At 38.0% G+C, this 17,703-nt stretch overlaps 1 protein-coding gene across 3 annotated transcripts in view; it reads right to left on the reverse strand.

Annotated features, from left to right (window-relative positions):
• The window catches only part of ppm1ba (protein phosphatase, Mg2+/Mn2+ dependent, 1Ba), a 53,370-nt gene extending 38,040 nt beyond the window's left edge, over positions 1 to 15,330 (reverse strand). For 2 of the 3 annotated variants that reach the window (XM_088610078.1, XM_088610076.1), the window contains exon 1: positions 14,949 to 15,330. The gene's annotated coding sequence lies outside the window, so the exon portion shown is untranslated. The remainder of the gene's footprint in view (positions 1 to 14,948) is intronic. The other variant, XM_088610079.1, reaches the window with a different exon arrangement.
• Between the last annotated feature and the right edge of the window lie 2,373 nt (positions 15,331 to 17,703).

A 17,703-nucleotide genomic window follows, 5' to 3' on the forward strand; every position in this document is an offset into this window, starting at 1 on the left:
CCTGACTAGTATTTGCTGCAGTACTGAAGTTAAAGAATCCCACCTCCGTCCACATAATCTGTTTAATAAGAGTCTTCTAGCAGAAATCGGCTTCGATTCGACAGTACATTGAACACAAAAGACAAGGATACAGCTGTCTCAGAAGGCATAGCATGAAACCTTTACCAACTGTGTGCTTTTACACACCAGCGCAAATCCTCAAAGCCATCCCCTATGGGCAAGAGCCTTTCCAACATTATGTATTGCTTCCTTTTTGTCCCCTTGACAATGCACATCTGAATGAAGAGCACCGTTCAAGACACAGCTCCAGCATTAAGAAACTGCGTGTAGGCAAGTGGACTGCTTACAGAAACTCGGTCACAGATTTTCTTCTGCAGAGCTGAACTCAGTTAGATGGCCCAATATAAAAAATGACAAGGCAACAGCACCAAGAGCCTGAAAACAAAACGCAAAGTGAGCAAGCCCTTATGAACCAGTTAATCACATTGTATGCAGGTAGTTACTGACTTACATTGCCAATGCTTTCCTGAAAAAAATAATATAAAATATAAAATAATATAGGGGGTCATACATTCCAAATCCACTCTCCTATAACAATAATAACACATACATATTCATGGGAGATGTTTATACAGTTGTACAAAAGGTCGTTTTTAAACTGAATGTTTCAATATCAAGCCATAGAGAAGGGAGGACTGCTGGCAGGGCTGGCTACTGAACAGTGTGGAAAATGCAGGAGTCATGTGCTCAGAGATGCAACTGAGCTGCATGGTTATTTTTAGTTCTTTTACTCTCAGTGAGCCTTTTAATTGCCAGTCTCGTTAGTAACATTACAAATCATTTTTTCCTTATTTAGGTACTTGGTTGATTTTTTTTTTTTATCGTAGATGGTTTTGTATAATCATTTATTGATTGTTGAGGTTTACTCTTTGGTTTCTATTACTTTAAATCAATGGTTATATTCAAAGATTTATTTGAATTTTGTTTTAATTTTTTCACAGTAGCTTCATTATGTTTATTTATTTTATTCTAGATATTATACAATATAAGAAAGCTACGGACTAAGACAGACATTTTCTAGATGTATTTAGTAAGTGCAAGATGAAGGGTGATGAACAGTGGCAGGAGACCCTCAGAGACAAAGATCACCCAGCTGTCCTTCATCCAAAACATTCAATTCATCCCTGCTTGGACTAGCACACACTGTGAATATTGTCACAAGAAATTCTGCTCTTACTTAAGCTAAATGTTTCTATGATATATACACTTTGACTGTTGGGTCTCACTAAAGCAATGAAAAAGCTTAATTGCTGTTTTAACAGTAAGAATTTCACTGTACATATGATGGTACAGGAAATATCACCAGTGTCATCTACACAAACAAGCATTCATGACAGAGAGTAAGGCAGAAACTCTGATACAAAGTCACGACCCTGATCCAACTATCAGAACCAACTGAAAACCCAGTGTAGTAAAATCCAATCAAAACCAGACTGCCATACTAAAACATACTAGGGGAACAAACCACAGAGAAAAGTTCAATACCACACACAGAAACAAATGTTAACCTGTAACCAGTGTTAAAAAAGCCTTCATTCCCTTTTATTCAAAAGAACTGCTACAACAGTAATGCACAATCCTTCGCAAAACAGGCTTCAACTACTGCATACACCAGAACCTACCCGACTGTGACCGTCACAATATTCTGTTCCCAAAAGATGCTGGATAAAATCTGGTCTCAGACCCTGGATTCCATCTTGACTCTTGAAAACATTTATGATACCGTATCAAATTCTAATGTGACTCATCCTTGGAGGGTTTCTAATAGCGGGGTCAGTCACAGGATTGTAATTTAACTTATTCAAATCAACAGTTTCTGAAGCAGTGCAAAGCACCTTAATGTAAAATCCCAATTTGGTGCGACTGTCCACACCCAGAAACAACCTTATCAGCAATCAACACATACACGAAGATTGACTGGAGGGGACTGATAACGCAGGGGCATTGAGTAGCACTAATTTAACCCAAGTCAGACATTGTCCAAGTGAACTATAGAGATTTCCCACTGGATCTTTGTTTAAGGACACAGCATGCCAGTCCTAAGGATGTAAGACAGAAAAATTAACTCCTATGCGTATTTGTAAAATAGCAGCAGGCAAGGCATGTGTAGCACTATATTAGGCAGCTACTGCACCAGAGAGATCCCGTTCAGAATTTTACAAGAACTTTCTCATTCTGATGCTTCAAAAAGGCTCATCACATACAGCTGATTAAAAAATAACTCTGTACAAAAATCACTGAGCATTACAGCAGTCAGCTGTAATGTACATTTCTAGGGTACCAATCTGAGGGATAAGGTATTGTTTTTGAAATCCACTAACTCAAATTTACCAACCTCGAGTCTGGAGAACTGGACCAAACCACCTAGTCACGTGCTTAGATTTGACTACCCTGCATTTCTGCCCTTGAATGTCCATGACCTACAAGAAATGCTACACTCCTGGAAGGGTTTAAAGCATTTAAAAACATGCTTCCTGGTAATATTTTAAGAGTAAAATTCTTTTTTTTTTTAGCTTTGGCAGAATGTTAATGTTTTTTGGTTTCTAATAACTTAGCCTGACTAGGAATTTCAGATTAGGTATTTAAAATTAAAATGTCAAATAATCAAATATCTAATCAGTAATAATATAAGCTCTTAAATATATTAGAAGCAATCCATCTTCTAATAGTACATGTGTACAAGATGCACATAATACTGCATTTTTATCTTAACTAACAGACCATTACAAAAAAACATGAATTTTTAAGTTTTCACCATTGCAGAACTTAAATCAGATAACTATCTTCATTCCAAAAGACCAAAAAAGTGCCACCTTTTGCATCCTATGTTTTTGAGAACGTGCTTTATTTTGTAAATCATTCATCAGCAAGAGCAGAACAACAGCTAGTAGTGAAAAAGTCCTTATTTGCATTTTCCACTTTTAAAATTGTCATGCAAGTAACAGATCCTTATGTTTAAAGTCAATAAGCGTTAAACTATTGCTTCTACAGAGACTGCACTGTATAGTGCTTTGGTTTATCCTGTCAAAGTATTTCTATGCTTTATTTTGCTGCAAGGACACCATCTTGCTCTTTGCTGCACATAATGCTTCCCTAGCCAATCCTCCAAGTCCTACTGACCTAGGAAATGAAACGAGCCCACCTCCCCATCAATCACTGTGGTTTTGCCACAGAAGTGGATTTGTTTTTCATTTGTTCTTCACTTAAAGCACCTTGCACATTTTGTCTGCTTGAAATTAGTAACTACGAATACTCGGGCATTTGGACACAACTACCCCAGGCAGACTGTTATTGAGGGGCTGTTAACTCTACAGTTCAGGCAGTCAGTAAAGGGATTGCTGTAAGAGGCTGGGAGACATTGAGCTACAAGAGATCGCTTCCTCCTTGCCAGTAGAAGACATATAAGAAATTTACACTTAGTGCCCTTTGAGAAGTGTTTCACTCTCACCACCAGGTCTTCTTCTTCGCCTGCGCTTAAAATACTGACAATTTCAGGTAATTGCTGTATATTTGTTTTGTGGCGAGGAACGTCTGATTTTCACGACGGTTTGAACAGTTTCCTCTTATTTGAAGCCGTTCTTCTGTCCTTCGGTATTAGGCTTGAAGTACCAGAAAGTGAGAAAAATAATGTTTGCCTAGAAAGGTTTTTGACAATGGTTTAGAATTTGACCAGCACGTGAACTGAACACAATAATGATGAAATAACATATGAAAAAGGAACATCAGACAAAACAAAAAAGAGCAAAATGGGGCTTTTTACACAGGTTTTAGGACAAGAGAAAACACCTGACCATGCCGATACAATTTTTGCATTTGATTACATCAAAACGTCAGCTAGATATATCCATAAGAATAATTTCTGAAAACAAAGTGCAATGTATGGGTCTCAGTTTTCACCCAGCCTTGGAACTGATTTCTAGGACTGCTTATACCGTAAACCTTAAATCATAATGTTGATGCAGTGGACAGTGGCAGCTGATGCAACAAGCACAGTGAAAACAATATCCTGCTGAGCTGTATTTCCTATATTTAGAGTCTTCAGCAATAGCTTTACCTCTCCCTGACAGAATGCATATTGAGCATATGGACGCAGATGGGAGTTAAATAAATAAAAAGTAGGCCTCTGATAGATATCCGTGCTGCTGGTCAAGCATCAGAAACTGTAAAAGGGCAATCTAGTGTTATTCCTATGAGACAACCCTCAAGAGCAAAGGCAGACACTGAAAAGGCACAAGCTAGATTTCATTTCTTTGAATGAAGAGCAGATGCAGAACATACAGAAGAGTGTAGAGTCTAAAACAAGTCCAAAAATGCTGACTGTTAAGCAACACGCATCTATAACTGTCCTATATAGTGGTCTCTCTTGTACTGGAAGGGTCCAGGCCTGGTATCCTGCCAAGGAAAAGAAGCACCTAAAAGGATTAACAAAATTCCGTGGGGATATCTGCAACATTCCAATGACAGGGAAGTTCAAGCCAGACAAGGGTTTGCAGTATGCCAGCTAAATACACACATGTAGCTCCAGCCCCAACAGGTCTGGGGTTTAGGGGTGACTCAGCCTTGTTCAGCAATCAACCCGCCTCAGTGGTTTTGTGTACATTGCACATGTTAAGCTGTGACTGCCAAAACAAGTAATGTGCTTTATTGCTACAATCCCTAGAAAGGCAAAGTGCAGTCCTGATTTAGTTTTTTGTCAAACACGCATTTTCTAGCATGCTTCACTGTGAACGCACAATGGATGGCCACTTTGTTGACGAAAAGTATTTTTTCTGCCTGCCAGAAGGTAGTCTAATGCAGAAAAACAAAAAAACTCAGGCTGTTTCACTCTTGACCAAGACTCTTGACACAGACAGCCATGGCTGAGCTTGTCATCACTATATTTCTGCACAGGACTTCCATTCCAAGGTGGGCATAGGATTACTATTGCCCAAGGAGGCAAGAACAACCTACCCTGACAACAACAAGGCTGAGTACTCATATAAAACAGATTAGATAAAGTACATAACAGAAGCATAAAAGTTCAGACTGCTTGCTTTTGATAGCTGTAGGGACAAATATTAATAAGACTGGTCTAAACTGTAGCCGCCAGTGTCCAGGAAACTAGGAGTTGTCCTGCCAAGGCTACATCACATGACAGAGTGTGAACTGTTTATTCAAACTGCAAGCCAAAATGCCCTCGTCCTAGACCGTGGCTTGAAAAAAGGGCTATGAAGGTCAGAAGTACTAGAAAGAAAGCAACTGAAAAGCTCTCAACTGTTATGACAAGGCTCCAGTTCTAAAGCATTAAACGTAAGGAGGTCAGTTAAAGGGATTGTCCTAAAAGTATGATAACCAAGGTAGAAAAGATGATGGATCATTCAGTTATTTCAGGACATCATTTCATCCTTTTTAAAATTTGGAAACCTCAATCTTTTTCTTTCATATCTATCGTTTGAAGCTATTAATTGTTAACTCAGTTGTTTTATAACCCATGTGCCAGTGTGGAAGAGGTGGGAGTGGGTGAGGGCCTTGTAGATGCCATTTGCCATTATTTATTTCACAATGCTTACGAGGGTGTCAGCTTTACCTGGAGTGACACAGCTCTCACTGACAGCACTGCAGACCTCACAGATGTCCAGCAAGTCCCAGTGATCGATGCTGCATAAACTGATTCTTGAGGCACACGAGTTGAGCTGGCCTGCTTTAGGAAAATCAGTTTTAATACTAGACTTATCTCTAGACCTTCTAAAGCATAGAAAAATAAGCAGCAATGATCAAAGCTATAAAATTAAAGACAGAAGAGAAATGTTTATCAAAAACCTGATTCTTTTTTAAATCTAATTGAATTACTTACAAAACAGCACAAAAAAAACACAAAATACATTTAATAGTTTCTTGTCCAAGAATGGCACTCGGAATCAACCATTCTATATTGTTGACTCCTGAGAGACTAGGAACTGAAATCCATCCTGCTCCACCATTCTGTTCATTAAGCAAGAAAAATAGCTGTTAACCCACAAGTTATCTCTTCCTGTTCTTACAGATGCTAACTGCTTTTTTCAAAGAGTCTGACCAATGATTCAGATACAAGAAGATTTTAAAGGCCTGTTACACCATTCTCCCTTAACCACATCACAAATGGTTGCAAAAAGCCTGCTAATTAGTTCAGCAATAAAAATATCCAAGCTCAAAGTTAAATTGATTTAGCTTTGGATAGGGAGAGCATAACAAAATGAGAACTGCTGTCTTTTTCTGTTCCTCTAGTACTTTAATGAACATTGACTGAAGATTCCATATAATCTATAATATTGTTATAAAGGCTTCCAGTTACAGAAGAACCTTCTTTGCTCTAGAGAGAGATTCAGGTCTAGGTTCATGCAAGTGTACTGACCTTTAGCTAAAAAAGCTAACTGCATTCTTAGAATGTAATCTTAATCCCAATTTTGTAAATGAGTGCGTTGCAAAAACCAAGAAATACATTTAGAGGTTACACAGACCTTTGCAGAAATGCGTTTTAAATGCCAATGATCTTAAACTTCGCATTTAAACACTTCTTTGCTTGCTACACTTTCAATGTGGCCTTTTCCCAGATTAAACATTTACATGTGAACAGTTTACCACAACTGTGAAGAAAAACAAACTTCTCATACAATGTAATCATCTGACAAGAACACTTCAGCAAACAGTCTTTGTGGTTTGCTACAGTTTTAATATTGCTGTAAAGGTCACAAGTGAAATATGTAAAATAGTTATTGCCATTCAGTAAGTCATTTACATTCCAAATATTAACTAGTGATGAAGTAAAGAAAATTAAATAACTGAAATTCAGAACTTCTTTAAAACAGTATCTGTTCAATTTTAATAGCAAACCTAAACCATTTTAATGCTGGTTTTTATCATAAATACAGAAATGTCTGGAAATGTTTCCGTATGAATTTCAGTCTTTTAGTTTAACTTCAAACTAGATTTAGAGACGAGCTAACTTTAAAACCAGACAATCCACTAGCACCAAGATATTACTAAAAGAGAAACATTAGAAATTTGACATTGTTTCAAATGAGCAAGATTCTGCTAGTGCAGATCACAAACAATGCTTTCTTATCAAGGATAAACCACATTAGTCGATACACAAAGCAGTATGTACTTGATGCTTACTGCAATTAATATTATAAAGCTTTCAGATATCTTTGAAGTCAATGACAATGAAACTGTCAAATGCATGAAAAGCATGATCCACATATTCTAGCAACACAACGTATTAGATAGAAGAAGAAAGTACCATACCCTTTTGAGGAATTTCTAAAACATTTTAATCAATCCTTAATTTTTTTTTTGCAATAAACACTTTTTTTATTTGAACAAAACAAAGCTGACATTACATAAAAGTGAACTTTTTAACTTGTAAAGGTACAGATTCAGATTTTTTTCAATCTTCTTGCATAGTCTGAGGCTCTTGCATAAAAATGGTCTCCCAGGGACTTGTAGCTTTTTATATAATTACCTGCACATGGTCGAGTACATGGCTTGAGGCTTGAGGACCATTTGTACAGGGCTACAATGCAGAAGGCTAGCCATTCCTTTTTTAAACATTAACAACTTAAGAGCTCTGCAGAAATGTTAAATTGGACCCATTTCATCATGCTCTCAGAGTACAGCTGTTCATAATGTTAGGAGACATAGAAAACATGGCCCCGAGATGCAGAACTGTACAGTGGACAGTATGACCTTCATTACTTCAGAAGGGCAGAGAAACCATTTTACACCTCGTTTTGAACAAATATGACCAGGTAATTCCAATTCATTTACTTGATGGGGCTCATGTTTTCCTGTTAACAGACCATTCAGAAAAACTGAAGCTTCTGTTAATATTGACAAACACACCAACCATGAGTGTAACAAGAGGAGTGTAAGCATATCTTGATACACACTAGCTAGATCTGCTACCAGTAGGTCTGGTTTGTCTCCTTTAGGAAGATTCAGACTTGGATTTGGGATCAAATGAGACAAGTTGGGGCTCTCAGCCAGGGTAAAATAAGACAAGTCTACCTGGTTCAGTGACCTCCACAGAAGGATGTGTGATGACAATAATAATAATAATAACAACAACATTACTTTATTAACCCTTTACAATTTCTTGCATTAGGAATTATCTTTTCGCATACCCCAGCTTACTCTCCATGAGACACACAGATAGGGAGAGAGCCTGGGGTCAGAGCGCAGGGTCTGCCATTGTACAGCGTCCCTGGAGCAGTTGGGGTTAAGGGCCTCGCTCAGGAGCCCAACTGAGTAGGATTCCTCTGCTGGCTGCGGGATTCGAACCGGCAACCTTCCAGCCACAGGCGCAGATCCTTAGCCACAGAGCCACCACTCCGCCCCATAAGAGCAACCAGCCACAGTCTCCCAAATGTATCTATTCCCGACTGATTACTCTGTCTGTTTTTAAAGGAAAGTAAAAGGCACCATTCCATAATGCCAGGGGATCCACAGGATTCAACTTGATGTTAGTCTCCCAAATCCAAGTGATCCAGTTGAAACTAGACTGAAAAGCCAAACTTCAATTGAATTGTTCTTGCCATTTACTCCAAGTAGGGGTGGAACATTGAAAAACAATAATCCAAATGTTTATACAAATTAAGGAAAGGTAAATATTCCAGACTCTGAAAGAAGAAACTCTAGAACCAGCCAATATGTGAAATGTAGAAATCTTTAATTAAAAGAATTAAATGAATGATTCATTTGTTGTTCTGTAAAGAAGCAAAAGTTTGTCCTGCCCTTATCTAACTCTGGAGAGTACACACTCAATGCCAAGCTCACCATGCTCCTTGAGCTTTTAAGAATGTTAACAAATGACCGCACAGCCGCCTTCAGCGCATACATATTATATCATCTCAGCCGGTTCACTAACACAGGAGATTTTTATAATCTACCTAAACTTGCGTTCAATATGTGGATGTGGATTCCTATCTCTAGTGAAGTAAATCTAGCAAAAGGGACAACAGATCACAAATGGAAAGCAAACTGGACCAGTTCATATATCAGAAAGGCAGAAGTTGAAGTTCATGTACTACATACAGAAAATCATTTAATGGGGTTTCCAAACCAATCAATGAGTTTAGTGCAGACATACAGTATTTCACTCTATAGTAAAATATATTATATAATTCATCCTCTAACTAGAATTTAATTTTTCTGCTTGCAAATACAGAAAAATAACACCAAGATATGAAATTAATCATACATATCCTGTACCCTGATGTTATCCATACACTAAGAAAACATTCTACATATTTGTCAAAAAAGACACAACAGTCACAGCAGCAAACAGCTTGTTACAAATTTAGATGTGACTAGATAAACCTAAAATAAGTATCAGCACTGTTCTAGATTTCAAAATAGCAAACATTTAAACAGAAAAAGTAAAGACAACATAGTGTAAAACAGAATTAATGAACATTCATGCAATAAGGATGATGCTGTCTTACACATTCAGTGTTATGGAGCCTAAAGGACAAATGCCTTCTATGTTGAATTCAATGCACAGTCTGCTGTACAAATCATCCAATACTAAGTCAAACTCATTAACCTGAACACTGAAAAAGACATTTAGATCTTAGAAAAAACTGGTTGTTATCAACTAAATAAACACTTTGTGCCCAAATACAATTCTCAGTTCATAACTCCTTTTACACGCATGTGTCTTAATAGCACAGCAGAAGAGCGTATAAACTAAATAACTGCAAATAAATCAAAAATCAGCAAATGAATCCCTCAGAAAACTGCAATCAACTCAGAAATGGAAAACCAAGAATTACAAAGCAGGATAAAGCACACATTGGCAATAAAACAAAAATATTTTGTATTTGATGTTTTTGTACATACAGAGCACTCTTCATAATCTCTCAAAGGCCAGGGTTACATTCTGGTAAAGCCAAAATTGGATTTGAGGCGAACTACCCATGGTCATTGCAGAATCATTTGGGAAGCATTTACCACAGTCACAGTACACCCGCTGTTTCAACAACAGCCAGGATCTCAAGTGTTAATGGAGCATCAGAGAAGAAAAGGCCCGACCCACTCAAGGACATATTGGGTGAAAAGAAAAAGTCCTATTACAGCCACAAACAGGAAACAAACAGATAGATTTTGTTCTGAAATTCAGAATTGACTTATTTTGTAAAAGCCAAAGACGTGCCTTTCAAGTCTCAGCTCATAGCGACGAGCCCTGTGACCACACAGCACACAGGAGAGAATGAGGAAGTGCAGGCAGGCTGCGCCCACCCACCCGCCTTCAAGCCACTCGTCTCTCAACACGTCCCGGGCCCGAATACAGAATTTGTGTGTAAGTCTTATTTTATATCATGTTGTGTATCACTGAAGACAAAAGGTCTGTTTTTGCTATTTCCTGGTGCATTTTCAACCAAGATGGCACATTTGAAGAAACTATGAAATGGGAAAATGGGAAATTCAGTCCATTTCAGTTGACACTGGGGACACAATCCTTACCTCTGTAATTGACAACAGAAACTCCACGTAATCTTTGTAGCATGTGTCCTTCAGTAATGCATAAAGGCCTTATGTAATGTTTATGGCTATAACAATATTTTCAAACTTCATCACAGCTACTGTTTAAAAAGCCTTGTGTATATGAAACTAAGTTTTATTTTTGTCAACCAACACAGAAAGGCCTTTAGTGGACAGTAAAGATGTGGCTATATAAATCAGTATAATGCATTATGCTTTATGACCGCAGTGCATAAAAATTTCTCAGGTTTCCCATAAACAACAAAGCTACAACTTTAAAGGATAAGATGAGTTACATAAGCAGACATAGCTGTGTTTGTAATAAAATTAGTTAGCAAATAATAAAGCCAGAATCTTTTTCTGCCATGTAGTAGTTGACATCCAGAGTAGGTAGAGCATTGTTACAGACAAGTCTTTTAGTTTCTATCACCACAGTGCATCTCAGTTAAAACTCTATGCCAACAAAGAACTGTATGGCCTTATAAAATTAAGTACCAACTCCATTCATGACTAAAAGAGATATGCATCAATCATTCTCTCGCTATAATACATACAAAGGATCTTAATGAAGTAAAAGGTTACACCTAGCTTCTAAAACTACTACATTAACAATATTCAACATTTCTGATTATCATTACTTCGTTATACCCTGTCTGATCTTCAAGACAGCTCTGAATCTAACATTATGATCAGAGGTACTACACAATCTCACATACTTCTCACAGAATGGCATGACCAACTTCAATTTATTTGGGGTTTTTTTGCTTTTCATTTAAAAAAAGAAAATACACGTAATCCTTTTATACCAGGAGCAGGAATGGGAATCCCTAGAGACACACACACCTGCTGTTTTTTGTTCCACCTTCTGACCATTCAAATAATTACCCCTAAAAGACCCAATAATACTTTTAATCTGAACTCTGTTTCCAGCTCCTAAACATGCAGGAGGCTGCCTTGTAAAGTAAAGGTTCTAACCAAGCAACTCAGAGGTTGAATTAAAAGATTCATTTAAGTCAGGGGCTCCCAATCCTGGTCCCAGAGGCCCAGACATCTGCTGGTTTCTGCTCTCAGGTGCACAACTGTAGTACTGATTTAATGTATTTGTAATAGAATTAATAGCACTGTTTTCATCTCTTAAATTTGTTTGATATTACTTTTTAATGATCGCAATACATAGGTAAAATCCCAATTGCAAATCGGTTAAGGCTTTGACTAAACATTTAAGGTGGGGTGGAATGAAAACCAGCCGGTGTGTGGTCCTCTAGGACTGGGATTTGGGATGGAACCCCTGATTTAAGGAAAGAGCTCAGAAGCAGTGAAAACCAGGAACTCTGTGAGTATGACCAAGATTGGAAACCCTCTCTTTATGTTAATGGAACCCTAAATGAAAGTACTTGATTGGATCCTCTACAAGTGAATTATCAACTCAAATGCTCAAGATGTCCCATGAAATGCAAGTGAAATGGTACACCATTAGGAAACTGAAAATAAAGAGTTCAAATACACGCCATTATGCCAATTAAAGATTCAATGATGTAACTGAGAATCTGGGTGTGTGGATCTCCAAGACCAGGGGTATGAACCACAGCTTTCTCACTTGTTCCACCATCCTTCTGAACTCCTTCTGTTTTCACTCCAAAGGGCACAGCTGAACATCCATCCCACATCCATCCCACAGCAACACCACAAGCCCAGTGTGGCAGCAAGAACACAGCAGGCCACGCTCCACCCTGAAGAGAACATAACTGCCCAGACCCTCAAGAATCCTTTTACCCCCAACCTCTCTCCTTACCTCTAAACTTAGTGTTTAGTAGGACTAAACAATAAACGTCAAAATTAAAGGGCATTTTATTAATCAGTTGAAAGTAGATACATGACATCTATTTAAAGATCAACTGTCTCATCTGATTTCAGCCACACCCCTCCTTTACTAGTTATTTTCGTTCCCACACGTGGTCTCGTCTCTTCTTTTAAGCTGCCACTTTCAATCACCAATCATCAATGTTCTCTCAAACAACTGAACAACTACAAGTCAAGACCACCAGGAGAAAGCCCGCTTCCTATTTTTGGTGGCCAAAGATGCCTGCCTACAGTCACTGCCACTGCTGAGAGCTGAGGTTCTCAGTCCTGGCCCTGGAGGAACAAGGTCGGACGGCTTTCTCCCCAGCTGAGCTCTCCATCTTCTCTGCGTGTAGATGACTTAACTGATCTGCGTGCCTGTTCAAACTGATTGAGCCTGTTTTTTGGTCAACCCCGAGTGATAAAAATACCCTACTTCAAGGGTACCGTTCCCAGCAACGCCTGCGTACAGAACTTGGCGCCGCATCTCCTCGACATGCTTGCCGTTATTTGTGACTAAACAGCTTTTATTAATGGACTAAGGATGAACAGACACAGGTGGGGATGACACCATCAGACACTCCCACCATGAACATTTTTTTTCCTTAATATCTTTAGATGCCTAAATGAAGACTATTCTGAAATGCAAAAACAAAAAACTGGCGCATGATCGCTACCCATTACAAATCAAATCTGAACTTTTAAGAGCTTTAAGAAAATTGCGAATATGTTCCAAAAAGAAAATGGCTGGAGAAAAAGCCAGAAGGGACAGTGTTCCTTCGGGACCAGAATTAGGGACCACTGGCCGAGAGCACCTTTGATTCTAGTATTCACACCAAGAAAGAAAAAGGAAATGACAGCAGGAACTTTCAGTTTCTCTTGTGGTGTGTTTGGGAAAAGCCCCTAAAGATGCACTTCATTAGCAAGCCATCATCAATGTGCAAAATAGAGAGCCAAACAAAAACACTGTGAATTACTAAGAGGACAGAAAACGCAGCAAATGAAAACTGGTGTGATAACGATCATTCTTTTTCTGCTGTCTATCATGTCCTGACGTAATTATTAAAATTATGAGTACAACAAATACTGAAGACCATACACTAGCAATTTTAATAAATTAAACTTAATGAAGAGAATGAGAAGAGAATGGAGGATAAAAGCACTACAGGCCCTAATATCTGTTGCAGTAGCTCGGATCACAATTTTCATAGTAAACATATTAAAACCTTCGGGAATATATTAAGAATAATATCCAATCATCAAAAAGAAAATTATACAATGGTATACTGTTGTTGTTCCAGAAAAAAAAATCTAAAATCTAAATAAGGTGTTAGATTTGACAAGTGTTTGGTATCCAAAATACAAATATCTCTTGAAGGAAATGCAATATGTGCCTGTTTCTTGGACTTCACAAACCAAAAAACGTGCTCATATTATACTATTTAATCCACTTACTATGATATAGATAAAGCATTGTGGTTGATCTGATTGGACAATGAAGAAATATGTCCTTCAAAACACACAGAATCTAAACGCATACACTTCAAAAGTCATCTCCAAATAACGTACCTAGTAAATTCTCAGTAAAACAATACTATTTACACTAGATTTGAGTGTGGTAAAGACTGGAATTTTTCTTGTTACGTTCAAGACACTGACATATACAGTATATATATATAATCTACTGTACCACTTGAATGAAAGCCATACAAATCTGCCTTTTAATTTAATCGGTAGGCCCGCCACCTTTAACACGCCTCCTAAAGCACACCCATCAGCTGGTATAAAATAATATTAAAAACATGAAAGAGAAACCTGATACAATCTTGAATCAACCCAACCTTAAAGACTGTCGCGGCCTTGCTTTTTATTCACTAAAGCAGTGATTTATTTTCAAGCCACGACCAAAGCTGCCAGTCAATTAAACAAATAAATATGAGCAAATGGAAGACTTCAGCTCATCTAGGAAGCTTAAGCCTTGAGTGGTTTAAATATAGAGAGCGGGAGAGGGGGGCTGAGGCTCGAAACGGTGAGAAAGATTTGGACTCGGCCAGTGTGTTGTTGTGGTGTGACGTTTTTGCAACGCTAACATATACAGACATACACCAGCACCCCGCTCGACCCAAATATAGCGCCACCCCATCGCAAACAGAGAGTCAAGAACCGAGTGCGGGTCAGTGGTGTGCCGTCTTCACGGCACTGCTCATTCCGACAGATAACCTTTCAACTGAGGTTGTAAACACAAAAGCCTCCGCGTCAGTAATATAGAAGATTACATAACAAACCTGGTATTACCGCGCCAGGTCCGACTTGTTTGTCTGTGGCGTGTGTGCTGATCTTGTGAGTTCACCACTTGAAAACGAGCAGGAAGAACAATGATACAAATAACCGCAGACTGGCCCCTCTTTCAAACACGAATAACGCGCATGTTTGAGGCTAAAACGGGGGCAAGACCGTTTTCAGTTATTAGCCTGCAAATTAAATATCACTGAAATCGCTTTTGGCTGAAAATTATTAACAATACCCACATAAAAAAAAACAATACTTACGTTCTCGGGAACAGAGTAGATACACTTCCAAAAACAAACTCCAGGCTGCCGCTTAGTTTTAATGTAATTTTACGTATGGGCTTTTCTTGCTGTTGTTGTTTTTTTTTCCTAATGCAATCAAGATTCAATTTCACACGAGTAATTCCTTTTTCAACGGTTCTCTGCTCTGGTTGTGTGGAGTTTTAAACATTTTGAAACGCTCGATCGGTCAGCCACTGCAGTCTAATTAATTCATAAGTAAAAGACGCGGGAGCACGAAACCAAACAAAAATAAACAGACGTCAAACAACTAAGTTGAATTAAATGCTAGAAGCAGATGACGTTCTTTCCTCCATTGAAGAGCTGTTCTCTACAGGCTCTGCTGTCCCCGTCGAGGGGAGGGTTGCGTTCCGTCATTCTCGTTGCCCATTGGCTATAGTCTTTCGTATATTCGAGTGTTCATTGGTAAATGTGAATGCCAGTCATGACGTAATTAAACCTATTCTCCACTCTTCTCTGATAGGGCAGGCTGTTGTCAAATAGGGTAAATTCCTTTGGTCCAACTATATGTCAATCATTTATTGTTGATGACGCCTCTGTCCCGCCTACATACTCTACCGTGTTTGACCAGATCAGTAACTCCTTCCCTTATGACGATGCATTGTTCTTGTTTTTTTATTGGCTGTTCTTCTTGCCTGTTAGTCGTTCAGTCGTCCTTACCCCAAGCAACCAAACTTTATATGGTCTTTTAACGCAAAGTAAACGACGGCAGAAAAGTGGTGATTATGAAACGATCGCCATTGTGGCTCAAACTTTGAGAATGCTTCGCATCTTTAATTGAAGAAATGCAAGAGCCAACATGGTGAACGGTAGCGCGTTAGTTTCATAACCTTAACCCCCAAATTAAGGGTTTTAATGTGAAGATGTGATTTATTTAGCAATTTTTGTTTTTTGAGTAATTTGTTTTTTGGGGGTGTGGGAATTATTAACGAGTGAAATACAAATCGTTGCCCTCCAAAATACGACTCGGGGGTTGTACTGAAAACATCTTGTTTCAGTCAGCGGAGATCGAATAGGGGGGAGCGATAATCACAAGCCTTCCCCCAGAATCCCCTGTGTCTTTTTCTGTGAAATCACCACCAGCCAATCAGCGCGACCCATTACGTCATCTTCTAAACCAAAACAAGGTTCTTCAGGTCTGTCAATCAAGGTTCTCAGTCCACGCCGAATAGAACAAATATTTGCATGAAGTTTTTCCAGATCCAGATTTATTCCTTGCTTTTTCTTTCAGCAAGAGTTATGAGAAGGAAAGAATGCCCTCTGTTTAATGTTCGGAGTTATATCTAATGTGAATTGTTTACACAGCCTTCCTAATATTTGTTCATTTAAAAATGGGTCCAATTTTGTTTGTACTTTGCTTGAAAAGATTACAGGTGGATACTTAAATACATCTTGCCACCCATCTTTCCTGGGGCCAGGATTTATACTTTTTTATATATAAACAAATATTGTGTAATATATGGTAAATTGCCATAAATGATCTCTATAAGACAACTTTCTAAGCTACAGTTGTGATCAATGTAACCTTTTGTTTAGACAGCAGATTTTTGTTTTCACAACGTATACAGTTAAGTTTCTCTTTCTATATATTCTACTGCTCTTCAAATCCAAGTATGCCTGTGTAATGCTAAATAATCACAAGTGTGTTTTGATCTAAGAATATATTTTTCATCTCATCAACCACATCAAAAATGTGTGGTAAGGCAGGATACGTACGCAGGGGTTCGTAGACTGCATATCAAGCACAGGATGCTAATTTAAATATGCTTCAGATAAGGTCTCTGACTAAAAATGTGCAGTTTATATTTTTTAGAAAGATGATTACAAAATATACCTTCACTACTGTGCAGTTAGAGTTCAAGTGAATGCAATGCAAATACTTCATAAAGGTTATTCTATATAAATGATTACAAATACTTAACAAATGAATACCAAAATTACAAATTTCATTTGTTTTTCTAAGTAAGTACTGTAGCTTATTTCTTCAGCATAAATACAAACTGTATTCAAGTGCAGATCATTTAGTTAAAAAGTCACATCCCTGGTCTGGAACTTATCTTTCGAAACCAAAGCTGATTTTTAATGCTGAAAGCTGTAACGGCCCAAAAAACCCTAAATGCTGAACTGTCTTAGAATTTGTGATTTTATACTCCCGTGTACTTTGCCGTGCTTAGTTTGGGATGGCCTAGACAGATGTAAACATGCTTCATGCTTAAAGAAAACCTCAGCCTTGTTCTGCAGCACTGTCCTCATTACATCACTGACTCTGATGTGTATCCATGCCTCCACCAAGCTCTTAGTTGTAAATAAAAATCCTTTTTCTCCCTGACTTAGAATGGGAACATGGTATTACTGCACAGATAAGCCATGGAGCTGAATTACAAATAAAGAATTGAAATGATTATACTATTTTTATACCATATAATGACTGTGAAAGACAGAGAAACTTAACTGTACAGTGCAATAAAATAAATACCATCTTATTTCTGGAGAATAACATTTTGTAATGAGGTCTGTATCCAACAGACCATATGGTGTGAAAGACATAGCTTCATAACATCTGAGAAATCTTCGAACATATCTAGTTTGAAATATAAAGCATTTCAAATTATACACAATATCTGAAGACGATTCTACACAACGCTAAATTTATCACACATTATCAAAGATTACAGAACAACCTTCTAGTGTTGTAAAACTCAAAACAAACATTTAA

Source organism: Lepisosteus platostomus, chromosome 17 (genome assembly GCF_059453375.1).
Source record: "Lepisosteus platostomus isolate fLepPlt1 chromosome 17, fLepPlt1.hap1, whole genome shotgun sequence".
NCBI classification, from domain to species: Eukaryota; Metazoa; Chordata; class Actinopteri; order Semionotiformes; family Lepisosteidae; genus Lepisosteus; species Lepisosteus platostomus.